Genomic DNA, 25,602 nt, shown 5'->3' with positions numbered 1-25,602 from the left:
TTGGAAAGACCTGCTGCAAAACAAAGACTTTATTGAAAATTATATGGTCAGATAATGCATTTAAAAACAGGAATTGTAAAGTAGACATAAGATTAGTACTAAATACAATTAAAATGTAAATTTATTAAGACATTTTTGTAGCATTGTGCATACTATGCTGAAGGGAAAAAGGAGTTAGGACATCAGCAACATTAGGAAGCTAGATACCATGTGAAGAATCCAGCAAGTAGTTTTATATACAGTGAAGGAATGGTCCTTCATTTGAGAGTAAGGAGACATGGGGGCTGAGCAAGTTTGTTGGTGCAAGGCTAAAAGAATAATTGGTATTAATTTCCAAGATAAATGGAAAGGCAGAATCCAACTTCAGGTTGTATTCTGTAGGGTTGGTGCCTTATTACATGTTAGTTAAAAGAGGGTGATCTATACTGATAGAGGAGGAGTTCTTGAACTAATGGTGGCTGCAATGTTCACTGCTAAAGGTAGAGGTAACTGATTGGCCCAGAGCCTATTAAAGGAAAATCTAAAGTGCTATAAAGACTGTCCCAGTCTTGAAAGCTTCAGTTAGAAACCTGTTGTAGCCTGGATGCTGCAACTGCCTGGGGAAAGGATTGTTCTAACTCTGAGGCAGGAAAAGTGTGGCAAATAAAAATATGGTATAAATTTGCTGGATTTGATTTTAACTACTGAATTATATATAATCAGAGTAGCACTTAACCATGCAAAAATAAGTTAATAATCGTAAAACCTAAGATATGTCAAAACTTATGCAGGTAGGGACTCAAGTCAAGAAATGCTAGAGTTAAAATACAATGTGCATCCTCAATTTTTTGCACACATACATTACACTAGTTATGATTACAAGCTATTTCTGAAATAATATAAATGTGAATCTAGAGTCTAACTACATGATCACAGATTACTGTAATGCATATCTCACAAGGAGCAGAGTTGTTTCAATTTAAACTTACGTAATTCATTACTTAAAAATGCTGAACTATGTAACCTCAACATTGCATTAATTTTTTTGGTCTTTTCAAAGGGAAAAAAATCTTAGCTAGGAACATCTCTCTGAATACATAAATATAAATATTACAAAGTTCACTATTGCACATGTTTAATACATAGGTTTTGAACTATCAGAACTTTGTTAAATTCATATCACTTTTCTTCCAGCCAAGTAAAGGTGCTAGTTTTAAACTTAAAGCATTTTTGTGTAACCTTGTCAACAGAAGGGGAGTTCATTTTAAACATCAGGAAAAATTTTAAAATTCACTCTGACATGCAACTGCCAATTTACTAGTAATATAAGTAAAAGATTTAGCATATAAACAGTAAGTGTACTAACTGTAGCAAGAAAAATCTAGGATATTTGCAACTAAGCGACACCTTCAAGAGAGTATGCAATGTTGTTGTAGCTGTGTTGGTCCCAGGATATTAGAGACACAAGATGGGTGAGGTAATCTTTTATTGGACCAACAACTTCTGTTGGTTAGACAAACAAGCTTTTGAGCTACAAAGAGCTGTTCCAAGGTACCACAGAGTGCCAAAGCTAAATACAAGGTTGAACAGATATATTCTAGGGGACCATTCACCTTGAACTGTCATTATTACATTGAACAGTAAGTCAAGTCTTTAGATACTCTAGCAAAAGTTCATTGCTACATTATCAACGACTGACAAAGAAACTGGAACAGGGAACTGCTATCCACATAAATAAGAAAAGTATAGATCCTGATAGTGTGCATATTATTTCATGCATAAAGGTACAGGACTAGCTAAATGCACCTCAAGTTGAAGAACTATCTTATAAAGAACTATACTTTACTTTAAATAGTAAGTTAGAATATGGTTGGTGAGAAAGATGGAACATCTCACTGAATATTAAATTAACTGCTACTATTGCTAATCCTAATGGAAAACTTCCACTTAAAAATGGATAATAGTAAACTTGTAACAGACAATGACATCAAAATTGTATTCTTTACTTTTAAGTCTTGTACACTCTAGTTGAGAACCTAATGCTATGAACAAAGCAAGACACAGCTACCTGAACTTTGGCCTTTAGAAACCACTTCTCACCATATGAGTAAACAGAACGATGGAAATCTATAGTTTCATGAAACCAGCATGTATTTAGTTTATATAGCAATATTCAATGCGATTTCTTTCTTTCTGGCTGAAGCTGCTATGTATGCCAATGGAAATATTACAATTACTACCATGCAGTTAAATGCACCTGGAAGTGAACTATCCTAAGGAAGCCTTTGAATTTCACAGGATTGTTCTGCCAAACAAAAGTGAGTTACATATTGGGCAACTACAAGCAGAGTTCTGAAAGGTGATCAACATGTCTCATAGTAGGGAACTGCTGCTACTAAGACTACAGTTGTTTATGCAACACACTGGAAAAAAATACTATCAAAATAGTTTCCAAGAAAATTTTAAAAAGTTAAAAATTATGAAATCCAAGATGTCTGCTAATATGATAAAATGCTTTCCCCTATATAAAGTTTGGCATAAAGCTTTTCATAATCATTTTAGTTCAAGTGGTCCATTATGACCTTTCTAAATATGAACATGGCATAACCCAGTGCGGTGGAGTGCAACTTCCCTCCTGACCTCCAAAATGATTATTTTTATTATAGTACCACCTATAGAACACCAAGATGGGAGAGCTTCTGTGCTTGGTACCATACAAAATGTAGAATGAGAGACAGTCTATGCCTACACACACACACACACACACGAACAACAAAATACATCTAGGAAAGAGGGAACATTAGTCATTTTTATAGTTCCTTTCATCCCAAAAATGTAAGCAGAGAGAGGACCAAAACAACTTTCAGACACATTCCAGAAAGAATCGTTCTCAACACTGACTGTCTTCAACACCAGTTCAGCTGTACTTGTAGCTAGGAGGTGGATTAACTTGTTAGTGCAGGCAAAGCTCCAATGGAAAGACAACTTTAAAACACTGATCCTTTGCAACAATAGACACTGTCATCAATGCATCTAGGCTTGGTTGTCTATACCCAGTTCTTTCTGGAAATGTCCCAATGTTGCTGTAGCGCCACACTGGTGTACTGCAGCTTCATTAAAACAATAGAAGGAACATTAGTGTAGACTACTAGCTGCTGGCATTTTTACCACTGTGTTGTCTAGAGCTGCTCTAAGCATTATATAACAGTTTATCCACTAATACAGTCACCGTCAGCACCAATGAGAGATTCTTTTTCTTTAAGGGTAGACAAAACCCTGCAGTTCCTTTCTTCAATCCACTCCCAAAGTTTTACTCGCTCATGTTCAGAGGAAAAAAAAGTTTTGGCTATATGTCCACAACTTAATATTGCAAATTTGCTAGATCATTTTGCAATTAGTGAAGCTTACTCTATACATTTCCTACCCTTTCTACTGTTACTTTCTTACTATCCAAGTTCCATCCAATAAATCTTTTGATATCAATTTCACAGCCCTTCCCCCCACACACACACACACCATATCCCTCCAATTTTACATCTTCCATTGCAATTCCATTTAATGCGTCCCACTACAATTATCACTTTCAGCTCATCTAATTCCTCAGTCTCACCTACTCTACTAACCTACACCTTCACTTTTACCTGCATCAATCTCTTCTGTTTTGCTTCCTTTTATGCCACATAACCCTCTGTAAACTGGCAGCTAAAATGTTTTTTCTGTTATTTCCCCAGATAAATTATCTACACAAAACATGCTCAATATGGAGCAGTGGAAGTCACTCCACAAGTAGAGCGGTGGAGCAACCTCGTAATTTTAAGTCCACTTTTCAATTCCCCCAAATGACACTTATCTTTCTAAAATGTTGCATGCCAAAACTGATACCATGATACAACTTTTTCTGCAGAGTCTGATGAAAGTCAGACAAAAAGGGTAAAATTTTCACAAGTGCCTACAGACTGGTCTACACTAGAAAATTAGGTCAGCATAAAAATCCACACTCCTGAGCAGGTCTGTAAAGCTGACCTAAAGGCTTGTGTTCATGTACAGCAGTATAGCGGTGCCACCGTAGCACTTTAGTGAAGATGCTCCTACGCCGACGGGAGAGCTTCTTCCGTCAGTGTAATTAATTCACCTCCCCAAGAGGTGGTAGCTATGTCGCCAGCTCTCCAGCTGACACAGCGCTGTCTACATGGATACAACTACATCGCTCAGGGGTTGGGATTTTTTACACCCCTGAGCAACGTAGTTAGGCCAGATCTACATTACAGACCTATGTCAGGATAAGTCCCTATGTAGGCAGAAGAATTCTTTTGTTGACCTAGCTATCGCTTCACAAGGAGGTAGATTATCTAAACCAATGGGAGAACCCTTCCCATTAGTGTAGATAATATCTACACTGAAGCACTACAGCGATGCAGCTGTAATATTTTAAGTGTAGCCAAGTCCTAAGTGACTTAGGAGCTTATGGGTATGTGTACACTACTGAGACTATACCGACACAGCTATGTCAATGTAGCTACTTTGACATAACCCCATAGCACAGACACAGTCTAAGCCAAAGGAAAGGATTTTTCTGTTGGTGTAGGATCACCATTTCCCCGAACAAAGTTACCTACATCAACGGAAGCATTCGTCCATAGACACAGCATAGCTGTGACAGTCAGGTGTGTGGATTTTTCACACCCTGACCAATGTAGCAATGTAGACCAATTCTAAATTCCATTTTCAAAGTGCAACCCAGTTCATGTAATCTTGTAGGATTTGTCTATGCTACAGAAGCACACCTACAGGATGACACCTGTGCCTTTGTAGCACTGTAGTGCAGACACTTGCTACAGTGACAGAAGGGGTTTTTCCCAGCACTGTAGTTAATCCACCACACAGAGGCAGCTTGCTAGGTTAATAGAAGAATGCTTCTGTTGACCTAGTGGTGTTTATAATGGGGCTTATGTGGACTTAACTATGTGTATCGGAGGTGTGAATTTTTCACACCCCTGAGTGAAGTAGCTAGGTCAACCTAAGTTTTAGGTATAAACCAGGCCTGAGTCACTTCTGAAAAAGGGACCAATGCACTTTTGAAAATGTAACCTAAAAAGTTTTGAAGTTATGATCCTCTGAAAATGATACTGTAGTCTACTTAAAGTTTATTCTAACACTTCTGGGCTTATCTCTATAAAAGTGGACTAGCCTAGAAATGAAGATTTTTTTGAAGGTCTTGTCAATAAGCGTCTAAGTTTTTTAAATAAGTTACTTTGAGGGTGGTTATGAAAATTTATAGAATTGGTTTTAAGTATTTGAAAAAGCAACTTTTATTATAGGCAGCAACACCTAAAAATGGGTCAATCGTTTCCAACAGCTATTAGGGAAAAACAGCTTTTGATCATGTTAAAAAAATATTCTTACAACTGTTTCATTGAGAAGCTTTAGCATATCCATGCTTTGGAGCAGGGACTCTCCATGACAGGAGCATGGCTTTTGTCATCCTTGTGAAAACTCACCCATATTGGGCCAAGTGATAAGCTTCTGAAGATCCACTCTTATCAGATGCTGTGGAGAGACTTAAGAATTTGACAGCTAAATTCTACAAATCCATCTGCACCCACGCATACTCCATCCCCAAACAGGTCCTGCTTGTGAATGGACTGCACATGTGGCATTCCTATAGAACAAGTGAACATGTTCCATCCTAGGGCAGCTGCAGCTGAGTATAAGTCCTGAAATTGTTCCTCCCATCAGCCAATTCCCACTGTAGTGCTGGGCACCAGAACTGAGAGCATGGAACCTAATTCTCCTATGCTTCCCCTTGCTGGCACCCAGGCAGTATGGAGGAAGCATCTGGATTTGAATGCACAGGGGTGAGGAACCAGCATCAGGAGCAGAGTGGGACAGGAGCTGTGGAAGGGGGAAAAATAGAAGCAAAAGGGTGGAGAGGTGAACAGGGGCAAGGATCTGGGGGGGAATAGCAGTAAAAGGGGACAGGGACAAAAGAATCTAACCACTAGAGCCAACTCCCTTCCTGAACCTATTATTATTCTTAGATCTCAACATTCCTTTGCTGTCTAGCAAGCAGCTGTGAAACCCTCTGGCAAAGTGTGTCTCCATCCCCCTCTAGTGGGCAGGTCCACAAAATAGCTTTCTAATACTAACAGGTAATCCATCCGCTCCAGTGGTAGAGGGCTGTATTGTAGATCTAAAGGTGCCAACCCTGCTGATGATCCATTTGGGGGAGAGGGGAGTGTGAATATAGTTGCACATGATGGAATTTCTATATTTTCAAAGTTAAAGGTTTTAAAAAACTTAGGAAATTACACCCCAAATACTATATTAAAAGCATGTTAATGTTGCAAAGTCAAACACTGAAAAATGCTGAACATTCAACTTCAACTGTGGTCAAGGGGAGCTCTGCTCTGAATATAAAGTGTTGTAAAACACTAAGTAAGGCTTCTCAAATACAGCACACAAAGTTTAGTTGACACTTTGGGCTTTAATCTCTACTCTTCACTTTCCCATCTGTAAAATGGGGGTGATACCTTACAGAGGTGTTGTGAAAATACATCTTTACAAGATTAATGAATTTAAGATATTACTGAGAACATTCTAGAAAACCTCATAAGGAAATTAATAATTTTGCAATCAATGCAGGCTTTGGATGTTGTGCAGTAAATAATGCATGAGGCTATACATCAAACCATGAAGATAAAAAGAAATACTGAATAACTACCCATTCAATGGACAGGACCCATCACATGCACTGAATGAAACAAGGTAGTATGAAAAAAATAGCATACAATCATGTAATTAGACACCATATCATAGAGCATATACAAAAGAGGGCTGGAATTAAGGTTTCATGGGGAATCTTAATTCTGCCATTTCCTAACTTTTGAGTGCTTTGTCTTTGCAACATTAATGTTCTTTTAACAGTTTTTTTAATTAATATAATATAAACATTTAAATGTTTATAAACGGACTTTTCCACTCCTGAGCCAAAAGGTAGGGGTTTAAAGACCAGAGGGAAGTGTGGGAAGGGGTATGGAATGGGAGGACAGACAGACAGAGTGTGAATGAGTAGAGGAACAAGAGAGACATGGAAAGATAGCAGAAAGCCATGCTTTCCAATTCTGGAAGGCAGGGCTCTGAGTAAAGACACCAGACACTGGCATAGAGCAGGAGAGAGGGACAAATGGGTAAAAAAGGTACAAGAGAAGCCAGAAGTTTATAGAAGGGGCACAGAACAGGGGTACAGGGAGCCTGAGGAGGCAGGAAAATGCAGACTGGATAAGAAGTTTTGCATCTGGATAAAGGCCACCTTGTCTTCTCTACCATTCATTACCCACAATATCCAACACAGTTGAACTCCCAGCGTCATATGCATTCACCACCTATGCACTTACTAATATCTGGAGTAGAGTCCTGCTCTGGTAGGCCTCATAAGATCGGATACACCGACACAATTTAAAATCTTTGGCAAATCTTTTAAAATTAACAATATTTCTTAACAAAAACTTTAGGAATTAAGGTTGCAAGTATGCTTCAGAGTCCAACACAACCAAAATAGTTACACTTTTTTAAATGGAAATTGTTATTAAAAAGAAAAAACATTAGGAAGGATTAAAATGAATCGTTAATGGATGCAACTATCTCAATAGTGAATGCTGAAGACCCATGTAGCACTATCAGTGGCCATTCAAATTTAATATTACCTCCTCTTAAAATTTGTATACTTCTATGTAAAAGTCAAAAGAAGTTACTAGGAGATCATAAAGTCCCATTTCTTATTCAAGGGACCTATTTCCAATAATATCCTAGTAATTTGTTATTTTCATCTTTGCAAATTTTATGGAGACAATGTTAAATTTGAGTGGGCAATGTAGGTCAGATTGTTAGTGAGAGGTAGAAGTATATGGCAGTGAGGAACTAGCTGGATCTCCACACTGCAAGCATTCTCCTATAAAATACACCCTAACGGCAGCAAATGGAAGACATTAGGAGCACTCTCAAACGTGATTCATTATTTCACTCAGATATAAGGGTAGTGAGAATGGCTCTCCAGAGTGACAGGACCTAAAGACCACTCTGAAAGTAATAATAGCCAAGTCTGGGGAAAAGACTTCAAACGAACATTGTTATTGTTAATAAGTCAAACTACATGAAGGTAGCAATTTTTTTACTCTATACAGCATATGGACTGTGTTTTAGAACTGGGGGTGGGGTGGGGAGGGGTACGTCTGTCCACACTTAGCAATACTAAAGCAGAAAGTTTTAAAATACTCATAATGGGTCTATTTGTTTGCAAGACAAAAGCTAAGCTCGTTTCAATTTTATTTGTAATCCTCTTGTCTCTTGTGTACTCTGTGTAAAATGTGTTTTTTGCTTACTTGTTTTCCTCCCTCCCCAATTTAAAAATATTTATGTCCCAGTAATTACTCGAGATAATATGTTCGCAACCAAAAGAACTATGACAAAATATAATCATGTGACTACATTACGTCTGAAAACAAATGGACAGTTAACAATATAATTCATAACACACACAAAACACACTCATAACACAAAACCTGAAAGATGATTTAATAATTCTATTAATGTAGTTAGTGGAAATAAAAATAACTGCTTTCCATAAAAGTGAAAGAAAAAAAAATTAAGATCTTGGTAATGGCTACCATCAGTAGTCGTATCTTTAATTGTAGGTAAAAATTAAGATTAAAAATTATGCTGATTACATTTAGTTATCCTTGTATTAATCAATATATTTCAACTAAAAAAAAAGTGTGTACTGAATAGGTGAAGTAATACAATACAAGTGACTACATCCCTTAGCTGTTCATTTCTAGGCCTTTGCACTTGCAATTTTTTAAAGCATAATTATTCAACATAATACATTTTCTGGGTGTTAACTTGACTCCAGTTACACATGCGTTCAACTTTCCTCGGTAATATTTTGTTTACTAATAAATTAATAGGTTGCGTTTCACAAGACTCTCTCAATAGCCCAATGTTGCTACCACCAATGCTAGAGATAAAGAGTGTGCATTAGTTGCCAACCCTTCAATCACTGTTACCCAGTCCTGCTCAAAGCAGGTCAAGATAACATAATGATTAAAATGCAGGCAGCCACCAGTGCCTTCTCTACACTAGAATTTACACCAGCAGACAGAGCTGCACCAACGGTAGCCACAGCAGGAAAAGTTTAAGAAAAGATCTAATGAAGACAAGGCATATTGTTGTAATTCAATATAATTGCTTCATTGTATTTGTACACCCAAAAAAACCTTGATCTATTCAAACTATTAATGTTATATCTGTGCTGAGTTGCGTATACTATGTACTCTTTAAAAAGGTGAAGTAACAACAAAATCTGGCAAAGATACAGATGCACTTTTATTGTCGAAGCATCTTCAACATTTCATTTTTCCTATCAAAATGCAACATTAACAGACACTCCAGGGACTGCTAGAAAGATGTCTAACTATTTCAATTGCCTGGCTAGTACAATCACCAATAAAACATCTAAGAAATCCCTTATATATCTGAAGATATAACAGTACAAAGAAGTTTCACTGCGTGTTTTTATAAATCTTTCTTCATGACTACAGGTTTGCTTGCTAATTCATTTTGCTTTAAGATGCACTGACCTGCAAACTTCTTCAGGACAAATGGCATTAATATATATAAAAAAATAATTCAGTGTTCGAGAAAAAGCAGGAAAGAAGTCAAAATATGCAAAATTGATTTTAAAATTCATCTTGAACACACACACATAATGAAGCATTTATGACTTATTAAACATTAGTGCACACTTGTTTTTATAAGGATAGTGGAAGAAAGAGAGATTAGAGAGAGGCTAAAATAGAGGAGACACTCTTCCTAGTATTTAAGAGTACTCCAGATCTTTGAGACCTGCTGCAACTGCACAGCAGGGGAGCAAAGTCTATGTCTACACTACACAGTTAAACTAGGTGATTGGCATCTGCATCTGGGCTCCTGGATTAGCCTAGGCCAGTGTGCGTACCAGCTGCAAATCCCTCTCCTTGTTACTGCTCCTCACTGTTTCTGCATTCACCTGTGAGCATGTCTGGGGCATATCCATGGTTCTTTCTGCTGAGACACTAGGATTCTAGAAAAACAACAAGGAGTCTGGTGGCACTTTAAAGACTAACAGATTTATTTGGGCATAAGCTTTCGTGGGTAAAAACCTCACTTCTTCAGATGCATAGAGTGAAAGTTACAGATGCAGGAGAGGAAGATGATGTCTGTCTAGAGACCCTCACTGTAAAGTGGGCAAATTGCAGCCCAAATTAAAGTGAATCAGGTAATCTAGCCTGGTTTTAAAACACCTCCAAACTCAGGCCAGGAGTTTGTCTTTGTGTATGGTGGGGGTAGCGAAGAGGTTGGGGAGGGAGAGGGGATGTTAAGGCTAAAATCCACGTAAGGAGCCGAGATTGACTGGCAGTGTAGACACTCCCTATGGGTATGTCTACACTGCAATTAAACATCCACGGTTGGCCCATGTCAGCTGATTTGGGTTTGCGAGGCTGAGGGGCTATAAAACTGCAGCGTAGACATCCAGGCTCTGGGACCCTTCCCCCTCATGGATCCAGCTCGAGCCTGGACATCTACCCAGCAATTTAATAGCCCTGCAGCCCAAGACCCACAAGCCTATGTCAGCTGACACGGGCCAGCTGTGGATGTTTAATAGTGGTGCAGACATGAGTACTGTATATTCTAAACACTACTCTTTTCATACTGCAAAGTCAAAGTTACACTGCTCCAACCCTCAAGTTTTTGTTTTTTTTTTGACTCTGTGATCCCATAAATGAGATATATGCTGCACTCCATCACTTAATACAGCGATAAACTGCTAAACCCTTAGGTTAATTCATAACTTATAATTGAGCAGTAGCACACAAAGCAAGTAATTGGGAATATCATGTCAAAGATATTCTCAGAGTGCCAGTAAGAGCACTGCTATAAGCACAGAAAAGCCAAAAGTCTTAAGTATAATTTGACCATGAATTTTAGTATAAAAGTTTTATATATTTTAACAACTCTGGTTTGCTAAACCATAACAGGAAAGTAACACTTATCAAATTACTCTCCTTCTCCCCTCATCTACAACACATACCCTACACCTGTAAAACTATTATATAGAAATATCAAGGAATTTATTTTTATTGTACAGCTCATCTTGTCTATGGAAAATTGTGTCTACCATACCTGTAGTGCACATACCTGTAAACAGAAATACACTATTTTTTAAACTGTATGAGCAGTTCCGAGTGTGCAACACAATACTTTTCAAACTGTTGGTCTTCTTAGACTGTCCAAGAATGTTACTGCAGAATTTTGAATATGGACACAGCAACTCATCTAATAGTATAGATAAAGCATTTGGTATTTATAAAATGCAGTTTATATTTGTTAATAGAGGAAATAATTACAAACACATCCTACACTATATTTTTAATTGTATGCTTCCTAGCACAGGGAGCAATACAAAAAGAAAATCAGCAATAATAAATTACAGAACCCAGACTATATGCTCACACTATTACTTTAGAAGAACATTCTAGAAAATTAAGTGCTGCACTGGATATGTTGCAAAACCAAGGACAGTTACACTGATGTATGCAAAGCACAGTTGCCCAAGATTATTAATGGAGATTTTCACCTGCCTCTTCAACATCTGGAAGAGGATACTGACAAAAATAGCATACTAGATTAAGATTAGAGTCGGGTTTCTACCTATGTCCCTCATACTAGAATGTTTGAGAGATTTCAGCATTGGAATATCCTATTCCAGACAGACAAGATTCTGAAGTTTCAAGAAGCCATTAAGAACAGTTTCCTCCTGATACATGTACTTAACAAAGTTGTTTTGGTTTCACAAAGAGTTAGTTTGAGTCCTTTTTTAAAAATGATTCCTTCAACTGTCTTCTAGCTCAGCTTTACACTGTTCACACTGCAGTGTGAACCTAACATGCACTTCCAGGAAAAGGTTGAACTCTGCACTCCCTTGCCATCTAATATTTTCTTTATTCCTTGAATTTTTACCCAATTTAAAGCCGCCCCAGCTAATTTCAAGATCGTGTGTCATGGTAGGAAGAAATGGCAAAAGTCTCATATGAATCCATCAACATTACTCCTATGTTTGTTACAGATGGGTTAGACACTCAGTACCTTCACAGCAGTTAAATAGTCCATGAAACAGATTCTGCTTTTAGCAGAGATTCTAGCATCTGTACGCTTCATAACTTGCAGCTTGGGTAATTCACCACAAACTCCATTTCAAATGGAGGTGCAGACCCCTTTGAGAATCTTAGACACAGTCTGCGAACCCACAGGGGTCCATGGACCACAGACTGAAAACCACTAGTTTAGAATCATTAATAATGAACTTTTCATTTCAGTATATGAATGAAACAGAATGGCCATGTATATAAAATAGTTTGTTTCAAGATATGGACTGTTAAACTCTGGATTTGTAGGAAGTTTCTTTAGTAAACATTTTCCTAATGCTGTCCAAATTGCACACATTGCCATTTCTTTCTGTGTCGGATTTCTATCTTAGGGGTTTTATACTGCTGCCCATCCCCATCATACCTGACTGCCTTCCACATAAAATCAATAGCAAAGTCCCTAGTGAGCTTTCAGCATCTATTTGTCACATAAAGCTGTTTATACTGTTCTCTTCTGGCTCTAATGAAACAGTGTTTTCCTGTTTTCAGTCTATACAATTTATATGAAGTGGAAGAACATTCTTTGTAACTATTTCTGGCTGTGCACCTTTTACATTGTACTTGTAAAAAGTGTTCTCTCACAAATTAAGTGCTACCACACAATTAAAACAATGAAAAGGAAAGTGTACAACCTTGTTCCTGTTACTTTACTGACTATGGATCTTATTTGAATAACCACTTGGTAACTAGCCATTCTGTGGAATTACTTGCAATTTGTGAGAAAACATTTTTTACAACTACAACGTAAACAGCTACAAAGGAAGAAATTAGTTACAAGCAAATATTTCCCATTTCATATAATATATTAATTGTATGGACTGAAAAGGGGGAACCCTAATTAATTAGAACATTTTGAATAGCTGCATGTGACAAGTAGATGCAGAAACTTGACAAAGAAATGACATTATACACAATTTGGACAGCATTAGGAAAACTTCTTTACCAAGGAATGACCTACAAATTCAGACTAACAGTCCATATCTTGAAATAAACTCAGTTGCTGTACATAATTAGTCATTCTATTTCAACCGGATACTTCAGTGAAAAACTCCTTGTTAATGGTTCCAAACAAATATACATATTTATATTGCAATAGAAAAGTGTTTTAGCAACACTACTACAAAACAACCAGGTGCAAACAGAACTGTTACGTACTTACAGTGTAACAAGACAGTTTTTTAAGTGCTAGTTTTCAACTGTTTATGATTTACAATTATCGGTAACTAATGAAATAATAGTACTATGCATTTCTATAGAACTTTCCATCCATAAAGCTACGAAGATGGGCAAGTATTACCCCACTATTACACATGGGAAACTGAGGTACAAAGTAGTTAAGTGACTTACACAAGGTCACACAACAAGTCAGCAGATGGGTAAGTAATAGAGCTCAGGTTTTCTTACTCCTGTTCCCACGTTCTGGACTACTGCTCCGGCAACCATAGTAACATGCAAAGTAATATTTTCCATTTCACTGATGCAACTTCAGCAAATATAAACCACCAGAAATTTGGGGTGCATTAAGAGAGCAAAGGAAAAAAAAACCCAACAACCTCAAAACAAAAACAAACAAATGGAAAGGAGAACCTGAAAGACTTGAATGAATTTCAGGTTAGTTACTCTTGGACTGTTAGAGCAAATAAATCAGCAAAGGGAAGTGACTGAAAAGATCACAACGCTTAATTATTTTAAAAGGATTCTCAAATAGCTTAGTCCCAAATTTTAACCTATATGTATGATCTGGTGGGCAATGCCCTATGGATTTTTCGGTTTTTAAGTCTCCCAATCTGTGATTGTGAAATTAAACAACACACCCAACCAGATGGCAGAAGAGGTGAAGTTTAAGTAAAAATCTTATTTTCAAAGCACCATAGATAAGTAATGAAAAAAACAACCAGGGAGCTAATAGTAGACAAAGGCTTGATGAACTATACTCCATAGAAATAAGGGGGTGGCGGGAGGGAACAGAAGGGAAACATTTACAAAATGGAAAACAAAAAATGGTAGGCTCTTTGGGCCAGAGATCATCTTTTTGTTCTGTTTGTACAGTGCCAAGTAGTGGGGTCCTGGTCCATGACTTGAGCACATAGGTACTACCATCATACCAGTAACAACCACCACCAGATTATTTTCAAGTTTGTAGAAGGTATTACAAACAACGGAGAGGTAAAAAACTATGGAAGAAAATGGTGTCCTTTTACTTATGCAGCTGTACATTTTTTTATTTTAAGAGCTGCAGGGTAGGATGTGTACGCTCAGTAATGACATGTAATTTGTACATTGTTACAAGCAGCATAACAGTCTTCAAGCTATCGCCTGATATTCTGTCACCAGTTCTCTCTCTCTACTAACGCTTGAGACAAGTGCCCATTAAAATTTTTCATGAGGCACAGCGGACAGGTCTTCATTAGAAACTTTTGCTGTTAACTTGTGTCAGTTGGGGGCGTGATTTTATTAAGGCATTTCTGTACCAGCAAAAGCTTTATTTTAGATGCAGTTATACCAGCAGAAGGTGCCTTTTCCAGTGTAGGTTACTTCTTTCAGGGAACCTGTCCCAGCAAAAACAATCTTTTGCTAGTTTAAGCTGCATCTACACGAGGAGGATACAGCTATACCGACAAACTTTTCTAGTGTAAATTAGGAGTCAGAAGCACTTTTGTCATTAAAATTTTATTTTCAGAGGATACCACCTAGCCTCTTATCTGCCTAAGCCTAAAACCTGGCAACCTGTACATGCCTGTAATGCATTTTGGGATCCTTCTTTACAAAAACAATATTAATTTTCTCTTAAATTCAAAAGATATTTTAAGTTGGATTTTACTTCAAAGGCATACAAACAAAATAGTACTTTTATTTCAGCAATACTGAATCTCAAAAATAGTTTACATACAATTAATTTTGTGTCTACTAATTCAACATAGACATGGCTCTTTGGATGTCAACTCTCCCTTTTGTATTCCCCACAGTAAAGGGTTATTAGCATTTTAAAGTAGTCTGTGCAATAATTTCACTTTTTTAAAAAACGCAGATCTTTTAATGTTAAAATAAAGCTCATTGATACTAACTCTGATGTATCTAGACAAGATTTTTTAAGTTTTCAGAAAGTCATCAATACATATTTAGATCCCAATCCTGCAAACACTTATGCAAATTCAGACTTAAATAAGTCAGTGAGGCTACTTGCACACTTAAAGTTAAGCACACCCATAAGCGTTTGCAGGATCAGAGCCATCACCAACAGCCCGATATAGTGCCCTTGATTTTAGTCGTAGTCTTATTTATGGTATGACCTCTACCCAGGAAACTGGAACCAAAACAAGCTAGTCTGAGTCTCTGGATATAGTATATTTGAAACATCAGAAGAGTTTTCAACTACAAATGCATCTGTAAAATTTCATTGACGACTTTATCAAATTCCTAACACTATTTTAAAAATATATTAAGATTCTGACATAAGCTAATAAAGGCCAGAGGATTCAAGCTTAAGTTAACTTTGAATTTCTTGATTTTTGTCAATATGTATCAAACTGTGTGTTTTCTGCATTAATTATAAAAATGATTGACTAATCCTGTATATCTGATGATAAACTGCTTTTGTTTGTTTGTTTCCCTCTTCTCCCCAACAAAATTCAGTTTTGGTTAGACTAGTACGTACCACATCACTTGTATATGGGCTTAGGCTGGAGCACTTAACATTTCTCCCTCTGTCTAGACTAATATTTGTTTTGTATATTTCTAAATGTGACAAGTGGTTTACCAACAATTAAAGAAAAAGTAGGAACTACCATATATTCTTTAATTACCACACAGATCTTCACAAACAAGTAACAGGTTGGATAATAGATTTATTTAAACAGCACTTTAAAACAACAGGGGTTCTGCAGTGCTTAAGGCCAAATTCTGTCCTTGAATACTTGTGCACAATTCCTATAGAATTCAGTGAGATTTGCACGTGCATTTTTGACAGAAGAATCTAACTACAATTAGTGTTAGGCCTAATATTTTAGATCAAGTCAGAATGTCTGATGCAGGTTGCTTTCATTTTACCTTTAACAATACATTGTCGATTTAGTGACTGATACCTGCCTTCAGGGTTGAAGTAGTAGCTAAGTTGAAAAAGTTACAGAATTTTTGAACAGATTAAAGTTGAGTGATGTGAAAAGTATATTTTTCAAATACAAAAACACCTATAAAAATTAAGACTATGATGATACAATGAACTGACGTACAGAATATCCCACACCATACAAACTGTGTAAAACTGAAGCCTAAAAATTAAAGTTTCTGATTTCAGATCTAATGTCAAGTACCTGCTTAAATGGCATACCTAATTCTTAACACAAGCTAGAGACAAAGGCCAAGATTTTCAAAAGTCATGAGTGATTTCTGAGACCTCAATTTTTGTCTGCCCAATTGGAAACACCTTAATAGGCCTGATTTTCAAGAAGTACTAAATACTCACCCTCTTTTAAAAAAAAAAAAAAAAAAAGCATCTCAAGTTTGGCATTTAGAAACTAAAGTGTCCAAAATCACTAATCACTTTTTAAATTCTTAGCTAAAGGCATTATACAAATGATAAGAAATCATAACAAAACAACACATATGAGAAAAAAAAATACTTAATGTTAGCCTTATCATCAGCTTCCGGGGGGGGGGGGGGGGAGTGAAATACCACCTTCTAATGAATGGTATGCCAGTTCTTGTTATAAAGTACTCAAATTCCTTCATAGTTTATAATACCAGAAGGATCTAGCACCTTGAAATCTGGAGGTCTACCATGTGTCCACTGGAATTCGCCACACAAACAGTTATGATGTTATAAAATAGTGGCAGTCCTCAAGAACTGGATCAGGCATGCTTTGATCAACAATAGACCACATTGAAAAATACTATCATAGAAAAAAATCAAAGGACATTACTGCGTATGTAAATCCACCCTCAGGTCCAAATAAAGGAATCTTTGCAATTATATTTGATTATTCTGCTCTGAACAGGTCTCAATAGTTTGAACTGCCTCCATGTTTCCAGAACCCTAATGTCTACTGACTGACAGGACAGGAAGTTTGATAAACTTTAAGCTCCCCTATTGCTGAGTTAAGCCCAGCAGCCAATCACTTCCACCAGATGTTACCGCTGTACAGGCCAATATGAATGTTTCATTCCTTCATGGACTTAATTCATTCCCCACCCAGGAATCAAACGGGAGATCTCTACATTTTATATATGAAATTCAAAGCCAATATAACACCACAGTTTTGGCAGTAAGTTTCTCTAACAAAATGGATTTTTTTAAAAGTAAACGCGGCTGATCCACAATGACATAATTATGTTGTGGGTTTTGGACAGAGTAGGACAAAATATCTAAACTAAAGTTATGTGTAACTTGAATTATAATAAAAGTTTAAGTAACAGATGCATCATTTTTTGGTTTGCAAATTTCAGGAATATGTGTACACAGCTACAATTGTAAACACAAGAATTAACTCTCCCTTACTGTATCTGCATGTTCCCATTAGCACTGGTTCACACTGAAAGCTGCTTCAAAGCAGAAACACCACCAGACACAGGAAGACAAGATATCATCTGACACAGAGACAGCACTCAGAGGAAGTGGTTCAGTTTGCTTCAAGTTTGTTTAACAAACATTTCTGAGGGAGGATCAGAATCTGTTCCGACATCATCTCAGCCTCCCTCAGAAAGGCTGTGGAGAATACACCAAAAAATAATTAACCCTATTTCACCCCCTCGCTTCATCTAGGGGACTCATGTAACAGGCCGCAAGGCCACACTGGTGAATAGCAAAACCCCAGCATCGCCTATAAGGAAAAGCCAGTAGCACCAGAGTCGATGGGTGGCAGATTTTGCTCCATCGGTTTCTTAACCAGGAGCCAAAAGGCACAGGGGATGGGGGACATTAACACCAACTTGTATCCTCACACACCTAAGCAAGCCGAACGTACGATGGGGCTGCAGGGTATCAGGATCCACAACTAGGCCAAGGGCTTGGGGGAAAGACACTAGGACACAGGCGGGAGCGGAGAGGAGAGGCAGGGGGCGGACATCGCGGGTGGAAGGGGAGGCAGCGGCCAGGGCAAGGGGCAGCGAGCGGCGCAGCAGGAAGGGAAGCCGGGGCTCTGTGAAGTGCCACAGGCGGCCGCAGAGGATGAAGAGGCCCCAGGGTGCGGGCCCCGGGCTCTGCCGCCTCCCGCAGTGCCGGCCTTTCCCTCCCCGCAGAGCGGGGCTCGGGCGCCGCGGCCGGAGGTGGCGGAAGAGGCCGGGGCCGCTGCCTGGGCTGGGCCTAAGGGCTCCGCTCCCGACTCAGACGTTGCGCGTCCCCCCCTCTCTCTCCCTCGGAGACAAAAGCAAACGGAAACCCGGCTGGCTGCGGCCGGGCCCAGGGACCCCGGAGCCGGGCCCGGACCGCCGGGGGCCCCACCACCAGCGCCTGCGGGCCCGGTTGGGAGGCAGCGGGCAGAGCGCGCCGCGGGGAGGGGGCCACAAAATAATGGGGGCCGAACTCACCGCATGAATTTTCTTGTCCCGCGGATCCAAGATGGCTGAGTATCCAGCACGGAGGATGCTGGGGGAGCGACCTTTACCCTCTGACCCGCCCGCCGCCGCCGCCGCGACCCCGCCGCCGCCCGGCCTGGCAACCGGAACCAGGGCGAGACGGCGAGAGTGGCACGTCCAGGCCCGGCCCCGCGGCGGGGAGAGCGGCTCGCTCGGCTCCCTCCGCCTCCCGGGGAAGGCTTGGCCCCGCGATAGGAGCCGCAGCCGCCTCGCTCCTTCCTTCCCCTCGGGCCAGCCCGGCTCCTGGGCCTCGCTCTCTCCGCGCTTAACCCCGGCGGGAGGCCAGGGCGCTGCTGCAGCAGGGAGCCGGGCCTGGGACAGGCAGCGGCCTCCCCCGTGGGAGAGAGCGGAGGGGAGCGGGAGCCCTGCCACACGCTCCCCACTGGAGACAACGGGGCCCTAATTAGTGCTGTGATCCCCTGACGTGAGGGGGCAGCAGCTCGGTCACACACACTGCACAGGAGGGGGCGGGTATTGGGTCTGATACACCCGTGGGGCGGGGGGAGCAGCTCCGTTAAACACCCGCTTCCTGGCAGAGAAGGTGGGGTATTAGGATTGTTACCCTTCCACCCACTTCCCCTCCTCAGGGAGACAGGGACGCAGCAGCTCTGTTACAGACACACACACATAGGAGACAATGGGTGGGGGCAGCAGCTGTGAGGGCTTCTGCTCTACGCTAGAAAATTAGATGGACCCAGCTACATCACTGGGGGAGATGGTGAAAAATCCACACCCCTGAGTGACAGCTAAGCTGATCTAAGTCCCCGTGTAGACAGCACTAAGGACATAGAATTTTTCTGTCCTCCTAGCTACGGCCTCTCAGGGAGGTGGATTATCTATGACAGTGGTCCCCAACCTTTTTCGTCTGGCGGGCGCCAGATGATGAGCCACGGAGGACCGTGGTGGCGGATGAGCATCCGCCGAAATGCTGCCGATTGGCAGCATTTCGGCGGCAACGCCTATTGACGTTGCCGCTTGTCGGCGGCATTTTGGCGGATGCTCGTCCGCCGGCCAGTACGCGGGCGCACTTAGATGCCCCGGCGGGCACCATGGTGCCCACAAGCACTGCATTGGGAACCCCTGATCTATGAGGATGGGAGAACCCCTTTTATCAGCATAGGAATAACTTAGAGAATTTTTTCACTTCAAGGTCCCAGAAACAAAGACAAGGTTTTCATCTCGAGGCCAAAAGACCAAAAACATCAAGACACTTGATCACGGCCTTGGATAGACCAAGAGACTACCTACACTTGACCAGAGCTCGGAGAGCCGAGAAGCGGCTGAGGGCCCGGTTGGGAGGCAGCGGGCAGAGCGCACCGCGGGGAGGGGGCCAGAAAATAATGGGGGCCGAACTCACCGCATGAATTTTCTTGTCCCGCGGATCCAAGATGGCTGAGTATCCAGCACGGAGGACGCTGGGGGAGCCCTCTGACCCGCCCGCGACCCCGCCGCCGCCTGGCCTGGCAACCGGAACCAGGGCGAGACGGCGAGAGTGGCACGTCCAGGCCCAGCCCCGCGGCGGGGAGAGCGGCTCGCTCGGCTCCACTGAGGGCATGTCTACGCTACAAAATTAAGTCGACGTAATTTATGGCAGCATCCAGTGGTGACAGTAATTACATCACTTGTGCATGTGTACACTTTGCTCCTTGTGTTGGCGGTGCGTGTCCTCACCAGGAGCACTTGTACAGATTGTACTGTCATTGGGGCATTGTGGGAAGTTCTGAAAGCCAGTAACAGTCAATGTAAGCAACGCAGTGTGTACACTGACACTGCTTTGATATAACTACATCAATATTGACTCTACACCTCACATGGAGGTAAGTCACCATAGCAGGGCATTTACGTCGGCGGGGAGCGAAATTTTAGTGTAAACACAGTAAGGTTGATATAAACTGCCTTGCTAACTTTGTAGTGTGGACCAGGCCTCTTAACACTACAACAGTGCAGCTGCATTGCTGTATAGACAAGCCGTGAGACACACACACCATATGAGACAATAGGTGGGGGCAGAAGTTCTTAGGGTACATCTACATAGGGATAAAAGACCCAAGGCTGGCCCAGGTCAGCTGACTTGAGCTTGCCCAACTCAGGTTGAGGGGCTAAAAATGGCTGTGTAGAAGTTCAGGCTTGGGCTCCAGCCAGAACTCTGGACCCTGTGAGGATGGAGGGTCCCAGAACTCGGGCTCCAGCCTGAGCATTTACACACCTATTTTTTAGCCCCAGAGCCTGAGCCCTGTGAGCCTGAGTCAGCTGAACCAGCCACAGGTCTTTTTATCCCAGTGTAGACATAGCCTTAGACACCCACACACCCTATAGGAGTTGGTGGGGGTAGGAGGGCATTTGCTCTGTTAAATACACTTCATAGGAAAGAATGAGGGTGGATGGGGCAGCAAGTTTGACACACAATGAGGAGACTTGGTCAGATTGCAGGATTGGGGCTTTAGTGAAAAAATTGAGATTAGTGAAACATTAAGGTTACATATTTGAACAAAGTCAAGGAATGCAAAAAGTAAGGTTCTCTCAGAAACATGAACTCAGTTTTGCACATAGTGTGTATTCAGTTGCCTAACCAGTAATCACAAATCTGTATGCACAATGTGGGCAAGTTAATGTTAATTCAAGAACCTTAATTGCTGTATTCCCTTGCTTTGTGTGTTTAATTGTAGAATATTAACATTGCAAGTACATAGCTTTTGTGTATTTGACTTCCTTTTTTGTTTTCTTAAAGAAAAGGAAAGTTGTTAGCATTTTAATGGTTTGTAATAAACTCTGAAGTTGATAAATAGTCCACAACTTACTGTGATGAATGGGGTGAGTTCACACCTTTGCTCCTGTACTTTGCTCCTGTTGTTATTGACTCAGTACATTTTTCTGCAAGGATGAGGCCTGTTCTGCAGGCCTGTACCAGTTCAATAAAAGGATATTTTAAACAAGTTAAATTGCTGCAAAACCCTGTGTGGACTTTCTTACTTCAATTTAAACCTGGCATAGATCAGTTTAGCTTGCAGCTGTAAGGCTTTGTCAACATACAAACTTGCACTGATTTGGCTAAAAGTGTGTTTGTAAACCTATTTTAGCTAGACTGGTACAAGTTTGTATGTAGACAGTCTTCTTTCGGTTTCAGAGTGGCTAATTTCACAATCTAAACTGATATAAGCCAATTTTAAATCAATATAAGAGTGTGTCTATATGACAGAGGCTGGTCTACACTACCAACTTATGTCAGTATAACTATGTCACTCAGGGATGTGGAAAGCGATGTAGGTATACTCACCTAACCCCCAGCGTAAACAGAACTATGTCAACAAGAGGGTTTCTCTCATCGACACAGCTACCACCTCACAGAGAGGTGGAGTACTTATGTCAACGGGAGAAGCTCTCCTGTTGGCATAGGTAGCATCTTCACTAAGCACTACAATGGTGCAGCGCTGTAAGTGTAGACAAGCCCAGAGACTATACAAGCATAGCTGTGCCAGCATAGCCCTGTAATATAGATGCAGCCTTCACCAATGGAAGGGGGTTTTCTGTTGGTGTAGGAACATCACCTCCCCAAACAAAGTTAGCTATGTTAATAGAAGCTCTCTTTTGTCAACATAGCTGTGTCTACACTGGGAGTTATATTGTATAGCTACATCAGTCACCGGTGTGTGTTTTTTTCACACCCCTGACCAACAAAGCTATGCCAATATAACTTTTCAGTGTAGATCAGGCCTGAGTGACTGGTAATGCACAAAAAGTGGCACCAGTAGCATGTGAAAAATACAATCTGGCATATACTACTGCATAGAGAGCTAGGAGGAAGAATTGCTCAAACTAGTTACAAAGGCACAGTTGTGGAATCAGATTTACTTTGCCAAAAAACCCAGCCAGACTAGCAACAGAGGACTATCCTTTGCCATCCTAGGTCATAAACAAAAGTGAAACATTGTTGGCTGCAGTGTTGTAGCCATGTTGGTCCCAGGGTATGACAGAGACAAGGTAGGTGAGGTAATAGCTTTTTATTGGATTAACTTCTGTTGGTGGAAGGTACAAGCTTTCAAGCTATACCAAGCTCTTCAGGTCTGGGGAAGGAAGCAGTGTCATTGTTGGCTGCCAGACTTAAAAAACATTTGTTAACCAGAGCCTACAAACTCAGGGCATGTCTACGCTACAAAATTATTTCACCTATGTTACGTCAGCATACAGCCACTGCATTATTTAAATCGCTTTTGCATGTCCACACTATGCTCCTTGTGTCAGCAATGCACGTCCTCACCAGGAGCACTTGTACCAACTGTACTGTCAGGGTGGGGCATCATGGGACAGCTTCTGAAAGCCAATAACAGTTGATATAAGTAATGAAGTGTCTGCACTGACACTGTGTCGACCTAACTACATCGACGTTGCCTCTCATGGAGGTGGAGTTAAGTCAGCCTAGCAGGGCAGGGAGCGAAATGTTAGTCGATACTTAGGTCTGGTCTACATTACAAACCTACATTGGTATAACTACGTTGCTTGGGGGGTGTGAAAAATCCACACCCCTGAGTAACATAGTTATACTTACCTAACTCCCCATGTAGGCAGCACAATGTCGGCAGGAGAACTCCCATCGACATAACTGCTGCTTCTCAGGGAGGTGGATTAACTACACATGAGCGCAGCTGTGCCAATGCAGTGTTTTAAGTGTAGACTTGCCCTTACGTAGTTAGGTCGATGTAAGCTGCCTTGCGGCGACCTAACTGTGTAATGTAGATCAGGCTTAAGTTAACAGATGTAGTGTAGAGGGGCCTTTTCACTTTCCTGCCTGCAGATTATCCCAGCAGCTGTCAGGAAAAAACAAATAGTTCATTTGCTTATAATGTGTTAAACTTTATTCACACCTAGAAGAAAACATTCAGCAAAAGAATTTTTTCATTATAAATATTGTCTACTAAATTTTACAGTCTCTCCAAAACACAAGTTTTTGGAGCATATCAGAAGTGTGTGTTAGAGACCTTTTTTCTCCAGATACCCTCTGTCACTGAAGTTGAACTAAAATATAGATAAGGCCCCCACCCAGATGCCCATGGTTTTCAGTGGATCTGTATTTTCGACAAGGGAATTGGTAAAGGTGTTTTTTCCTTCTCCCCAAATGTCATCCTAGAAGAGGGTGTGATCCCACCACCTTATTAGTATTAAAAAAACCCAGTATATACATATTTGTCTATTACTTCTCTTCAGTGTCTGACTTAGTGTAAAGTAAGTCAAATCATCAAGACAAATGTCAAGTTAATGGAACTCTGTCCATTGTGAAAAATAATAGGACCTACAATAAAAAATAAAATGAAAGATTTTACAAGAAATAATATGCTTCAGGCACACTGTATAAAGAAAAAGAGGTCAGCAAAACAAGGCCTGTAAAATAATATCGGTTATAGAAAATTAGGACTGTAGACAGATTATCTTATTTCTCAAGGGAAAATGGAAGGCTGAGGGTGCAGACAAATTTATTTTCCAAAGGAGAGAAAGTATTAGAAATGTTCAAGCTCACACAAAAAGAGACGATAATGGCATTTCAAACAATGATTGGTTAGACACAGAGACTAGATGGGATCCATCCCAGAATTGTGAAAGTGGGGGTAAAGAAGGTACGGGAACCTTAGGAAGAATCATATGTCTGTGATTATTGTCTTGCTCATGGTCTTTAGAGAGCTGCTTAGTCATACATTCACTAGTCAAAACGTTCTGAACACCCTAAAGGAGTCCCGAACCAAGGCCTGGTCTACACTATGACTTTAATTCGGATTTAGCAGCGTTAAATCGAATTAACCCTGCACCCGTCCACACAATGGAGCCATTTATTTCGAAATAAAGGGCTCTTAAAATCGATTTCTGTACTCCACCCCGACGAGCGGAGTAGCGCCAAAATCGATTTTGTCATTTCGAATTAGGGTTAGTGTGGCCGCAATTCGATGGTATTGGCCTCCGGGAGCTGTCCCAGAGTGCACCATTGTGACCGCTCTGGACAGCAATCTGAACTCGCATGCACTGGCCAGGTAGACAGGAAAAGCCCCAGGAAAATTTGAATTTCATTTCCTGTTTGCCCAGCGTGGAGAGCACAGGTGACCACAGATAGCTCAGCTCATCAGCACAGGTAACCATGCAGGCTGATAATCGAAAAAGAGCACCGGCATGGACCGCACGGGAGGTACTGGATCTGATCGCTATATGGGGAGAGGATTCAGTGCTAGCAGAACTTCGTTCAAAAAGACGAAATGCCAAAACTTTTGAAAAAATCTCCAAGGGCATGATGGAGAGAGGCCACAATAGGGACTCAGATCAGTGCCGCGTGAAAGTCAAGGAGCTCAGACAAGCCTATCAAAAAACAAAGGAGGCAAACGGTCGCTCCGGGTCAGAGCCGCGGACATGCCGCTTCTATGCTGAGCTGCATGCAATTCTAGGGGGGGCCGCCACCACTACCCCACCTGTGACTGTGGATTCCGGGTCGGGGATAGTCTCATCAGCTACACCTGAGGATTCTGCGGATGAGGAGGAGGAGGAGGAGGACGAGCTTGCAGAGAGCACCCAGCACTCCGTTCTCCCCAACAGCCAGGATCTTTTTCTCAGCCTGACTGAAGTACCCTCCCAAGCCTCCCAAGCCAGTAGCCAAGACCATGACCCCATGGAAGGGACCTCAGGTGAGTTTACCTTTTAAAATATAAAACATGGTTTAAAAGCAAGCGTTTTTTAATGATTAATTTGCCCTGAGGACTTGGGATGCATTCGCGGCCAGTACAGCTCCTGGAAAAGTCTGTTAACGTGTCTGGGGATGGAGCGGAAATCCTCCAGGGACATC

The 25,602-nt window shown here is 40.9% G+C and overlaps 1 protein-coding gene across 3 annotated transcripts in view; it reads right to left on the bottom strand.

The window, feature by feature from the left end:
• The window catches only part of CNOT2 (CCR4-NOT transcription complex subunit 2), a 144,316-nt gene extending 125,532 nt beyond the window's left edge, over positions 1–18,784 (bottom strand). For 2 of the 3 annotated variants that reach the window (XM_065399995.1, XM_065399980.1), the window contains exon 1: positions 18,741–18,784. The gene's annotated coding sequence lies outside the window, so the exon portion shown is untranslated. The remainder of the gene's footprint in view (positions 1–18,740) is intronic. The other variant, XM_065399988.1, reaches the window with a different exon arrangement.
• Between the last annotated feature and the right edge of the window lie 6,818 nt (positions 18,785–25,602).

The sequence above is a fragment of the Emys orbicularis genome, chromosome 1, assembly GCF_028017835.1.
Source record: "Emys orbicularis isolate rEmyOrb1 chromosome 1, rEmyOrb1.hap1, whole genome shotgun sequence".
Taxonomy (NCBI): Eukaryota; Metazoa; Chordata; order Testudines; family Emydidae; genus Emys; species Emys orbicularis.
This window is presented reverse-complemented; position numbering and strand designations above follow the sequence as displayed.